Below are 5992 nucleotides of genomic sequence, written 5' to 3'. Positions count from 1 at the left end.
AAAAATAAAGAAATGGGACCCACTCAAACTTAGAACTTTTCTCACAGCAAAAGAAACCATAAACAAAATGAAAAGACAACATACAGACTAGGAGAAAATATGTCCAAATGATGCGACCAACAGGAGTTTAATTGCGAAAATATACAAAGAGCTTATACAACTCAATAAGAAAATAAACAAGCAAACCAATCAAAAATGGGCAGAAGACTTAAACAGACATTTCTCCAAAGAAGACATATAGATGGCCAATAGGCACATGAAAGGATGCCCATCATCACTAATTATTAGAGAAATGCAAATTAAAACTACAATGAGGTACCACCTCACACCAGTCAGAATGGCCATCATCCAAAAGTCTGCAAATAACAAACGCAGGAGAGGGTGTGGAGAAAAGGGAACCCTCCTACACTGTTAGTGAGAATGTAAATTGACACAGCCACTATGGAGAACAGTATGGAGATTCCTCAAAAAACTAAAAATAGAGTAGCCATATGATCCTGCAATCCCACTCCTGGGCATATATCCAGAGAATACCATAATTCGAAAAGATACATGCACCCCAATGTTCATGGAAGCACTATTTACAATAGGTAAGTCATGGAAACAACTTAAATGTCCATCAACATATGAATGGATAGAGAAATATGGTACATTTATACAATGGAATATTACTCAGCCATAAAAAGAATGAAATAATGCCATTTGCAGCAACATGGATGCAACTAGAAAGTAGCATACAAAGTAAAGTAAGCCATAAAGAGAAAGACAAATACTATGTGGTATTACTTATATGTGAAATCTAAAATATGACACAAATGAACCTATCTATGAAACAAAACAGACTCACAGACATAGAGATCAGACTTGTGGTTACTAAGGGGGAGGGGTTTGGGGAAGCATGGACTGAGAATTTGGGGTTAGTAGTTGTAAACTATTACATAGAGAATGGATGAAAAACAATGTCCTACTGTATAGCACAAGGCATAGGATATTCAATATCCTGAGGTAATCCATAATGGTAAAGAGTGTAAAACAGATGTATATATGTGTATAACTGAGACACATTGCTTATACGGCAAAAATTAATACAACATTGTAACTCAACTGTATTTCAATTAAAATAAAGTATTAGTTGATGTGAACAACAGTAAAGGCCAAATGATATTAAGAGTCATATACAGAGCATTCTATCCAACATATGCTGAATACACAGTCCTCTGAAATGCAGAAAAAATATTTTCTAGAAAAGACCACATGATAGACCACATATCAAATCTTAGTAAACTCAGGAAGACTTAAATTATACCAAGTATATTTTCTGACCATATTATTAAGCTAGAAATCAATAACAGGAGGAAAACTAGAACAATAATGAATATAAAAAATGATCAACACTCTCCTGACCAACTAATATATCAAAGAATAAATTTAAGAATAAATAGGACAGTATTTTGACACAAACTGAAATGGAAACACATTATACGAAAAGCTATGGGATGCAGCAAAAGGAGTGTTAATAGGGAGGTTTATTGTGACAAATATCTTACGAATTAAGAATGATCTCAAATAAAAAACCTAACCCTTCTCTTCAGGACCTGGAAAAAGACCAAACTGATCCCAAAATTAGCAGAAGGAAGAAAATTATAAAGATTACAGCAGAAATCAATGTGATAGAGAAGAGAAAAACAACAGAGAAGATTAGCAATCCTAAGAGTTGGTTCATTAAAAGATAAAATTTCAAACCTGTAGCTAGACTAGCCAAGGAAAAGGAGAGAAGACCCAAATCACCAAAATTATAAATAAAAGAGAAGACGTTACAACTCTATTACAGAGATAAGAAGAATAACATGTTACTTTGAATAACTACATGCTAACAAACTGGGCATCCTAGATAATTGGAAAAATTCTTAGAAATATACAACCTACCAAAAGTGAATTACGTAGAAAGAGAAAACCTAAATGAAACAATAAGTAGTATGGAAATTAAATCAGTAATCAAAACTCTTCAAATGAAGAAAAACTCAAGATCAAATGGCTTCACTGGTAAATTTTACAAAATATTTAATGCATTAATGCCAATCCTCAAAGTCTTCAAAAAAGAAAGAGAAAGAGTGGTTGAAGAGGGAAAACTCCCAAACTCATTTTACAAGGCCAGCATTACTTTGATATTATAATCTGAAATGGACACTGCCAGTTACAGGCCAATAACACTGATGAATATAGGTTTAAAAATTCTGAATAAATACTAGCAAATCAAATAAATGTGATGCATCATATTAATAGAACAAGGGAAAAATATAATATCAATAGGCACCGAAAAAGCATTTAATAAATTAGGTATAAAATGGATGTAACTCAACATAATAAAGGCCAAATATTGGGGCTTCCCTGATGGCGCAGTGGTTAAGAGTATGCCAGCCAATGCAGGGGACCTGGGTTCAAGCCCTGGTCCGGGAAGATCCCACATGCTGCGGAGCAACTAAGCCCGTGTGCTACAACTACTGAGCCTGTGTGCCACAACCACTGAAGCCCTCATGCCTACAGCCCTTGCTCCACAACAAGAGAAGCCACAGAAATGAGAAGCCCAGGCACCACAGCAAAGTGTAGCCCCCGCTCACCGCAACAAGAGAAAGCCCGTGTGCAGCAACAAAGACCCAATGCAACCAAAAATAATTAATTTTTTTTAAAAAGGCCAAATATGACAAGGTCACTGTTCAAGGAACACTCAAGAGTGAAAGTGTGAAACTTTTTCTCCAACATCAGAAACAAAACAAGGGAGTCCACTCTCACCACTCATTCAGCATAGTAATGGAAGTCCTAGTCAGGGCAATCAGTCAAGGAAGAGAAATAAAAGGCATCAAAATTGGAAATTAAGAAGTACAAATGTGTCTATTTTAAGATAACACGATTTTATATATAAAAACTCTGAAAAATTTCACCAAAAACCTGATAAAACTAATGAACATAATCAGTAAATTTGCAGAATAAAAACTTAAAATGCAAAAATCAGTCATATTTCTATATACTAACAATGATCTGAAAAAAGAAAACCATTGTATTTATAACAGCGTCAAAACTAATAAAAAATCAGAAATATATTTATCTAAGGAGATGAAAGATAGCTACTATGCAAGCTACAATACACTGATGAAAACATTTGGAAAAGACAGAAATAAACGTAAAGTTATCCCTTGTTCATGATTGGAAGAATTAATATTTTTTAAATGTCCATACTATGCAAAGCCATCTATGGATTTAATGCAATTCCTATCAAAATCCAATGGCATTTTTTAAAGTATAAAAAAAAACACAGATATGTATGAGGAATCACAAAAGAACTTGTATATGCAATGAGATCATGAGAAAGAACAACAAACCTGGAGAAATCACATTCTATGATATCAAACTGTATTATAACGCTATAGTAATGTAAATAATATGGTACTGTCATGTAAAAAGGCATACACAACAATGGAATAGAACTGAGAATGCAGATATACACCCATGCATATAAGGTCAACTAATATTTGATAAGGCAGTCAGGAACACTCGGTGGAGAGACAGTGTCTTCATTGAACAGTTCTTGGAAAACTGCATAGTTACATGTAAAAGAATAAAACTAGACTCCTGTCTAACAACACTCATGACAATTAAATAGAAATACGATAAGGTAAAGACAACTGTAAGACGGGAGGCCATAAAACTCCTAGAAAAAAACAGTAAAAATCTTTTTAACACAGGTCTTAAATATTTTTGATGATACCTTAAGCATAAGCAACAATTTAAAAAATCAACAAGTGGAGCTATATCAAACTAAAAATCTGTTACACAGCAAAATAAATAATCAACAAGCTGAAAAGAGCCTATGTAATCAAAAATAATATTTGCAAACCTTATAACTAATAAGGGGTTGATATCCAAAATACATCATAGAACTCAATACCACAAAAAAAATTAAGCCAATTAAAAACTGTGCCAAAGACGCCAGTAGACATTTTTCCAAAGAAGATATGTGAATGTACAACAAATACATGAAAATGTATTCAACGTCACTACACATCAGGAAAATTAAAGCAAAACCCCAATGAGATATCACCTCAGGACTGTTAGAATAGAATTCATCAGACACAAGAGATTTGCTAGCAAATGCTAGCAAAGATGTGGAGAAAAGGGATGATTTGTGTGCTTTTGGTTGTCTTATAAATTGGTTCAGCCTCTATGGAAAACACTAGAGAAGGCTTTCAAAATTTAATAGGGCTACCATGTGCTCCAGCATTTTCATCTATGGGGCTATATTGAAAGAATTAAAAACACTATGTTGAAGAGATATCTGCACCTCCATGTTCATAGAAGCAGTATTTATGAGCCAAGACATGGATAAAACGTGTGTTTATCAACAGATGAGTGGATATAAACATTGTGGTATATTGAGAAAATGGAGTATTATTCAGCCATAAGAAAGAAGGAAATCCTGCCATTGGTGACAATATGGATGGACCTTGAGGGCGTTATGCTAAGTGACAGAAGTCAGACCAAGCTTATATGTAAAAAAAAAAAAAACACACACACACAAAAAAAAAACTCTTAGAAAAAGATCAGATTTTTGGTTACCAGAGGAGGGAGGTTGGAAGAGGGAGAATTGGATGGAGTCCAAAAGTACCACCTTGCAGTTATAGGATAAATAAGTATTGAGAATGTTATGTACAACATGATGAATAGAGTTAACACTGCCATATGGTGTATTTGAAAGCTGTTTAGCAAGTAGATCTTAAGAGTTCTCATCACAGGAAACTATATTTTCTTTTTCTTTTTTTTTTGCATTTTATAAGATGATGTATGTTAACTATTCTTACTGCAATAACAATTACACAATATATGGAAGTATAATCATTATAATGTGCATTTTAAACTTAAATAATACTGTGTTCAATTATATCTCAATAAAACTGGGCAGAAAATTACAACTGCTTTCCAATAATGTCTTTGAAATTTAAAAATATCTTAGAAGGAAATGGAAACACAACTTGCTAAAACTTATGGGTTGCAAGAAAAACAGTTATAAGAGAGTTTATTGCAACAAATGCCTACAATAAGAAAAAAGAAAGATCACAAATAAACTTTACTTCTCAAGGGACTAGCAAACAAATGAATAAACCAGAAAGCTCACAAGTAGTAAAGCGAGGAAATAAATATGAGAACAGAAATAAAACAGAGACCATGCAAACAATAGAAAACATCAATGCAAGAGGTGGTTGTTGAAATGAAAACAAAATTAACCTTTTAGCTATGCTAATGAAGAATAAAATAGAATACTCAAATAAAATCAGAATTGAAAAAGGAGACATTACATCTGATGCAACAAAAATTCAACAGCTCATGATAGGTGGCCATCAACAAATATACGCCATCAAATTTGATACCCTAGAAGAAATGAATTCCTAGCAACATAAAAACTACCAAAACTGAATAATGAGGAAATAGACAAACAGAACAACGATGAGTGAAGAGATTGTATCAGTAATACAAATTCCCCCCCCACAAAAAGGCTAGGACCAGATGGTTTCACTGGGAAATTCAACCAAACATTTAAATCAAATTAAAACAAATACATGTCAAACTTTTCTAAAAAACTTTGAGGTACATTCCCAAACTCATTTGATGAGTCCAGCATTATCCTGATACCAAAGCTAGATAAGAACACTACAAGAAAAAAATTGTCAAGTATTACTGATATAGATACAAAAACTCTCAGTGAAATACTAGCAAACAAAATTCAACAGTACCTTGAAATGACTATACACCACGATCAAGTGGAATTTATCCTTAGAATGCAAGGGTAATTCAACCTATGTAAATCAAACATGTGATGCACCACATTAAGAGAATGAAATATGAAGATGATATGGTTATCCCAATAGATACAGCAAGAGCATGTGAAATAATTAAAGAACTTCCATGATAAAAAAAAATACTCAACAAATTGCTATACGTA

Source organism: Physeter macrocephalus, chromosome 20 (assembly GCF_002837175.3).
Source record: "Physeter macrocephalus isolate SW-GA chromosome 20, ASM283717v5, whole genome shotgun sequence".
Lineage (NCBI taxonomy): Eukaryota > Metazoa > Chordata > Mammalia > Artiodactyla > Physeteridae > Physeter > Physeter macrocephalus.
Note: the sequence above shows the minus strand (reverse complement) of the source record.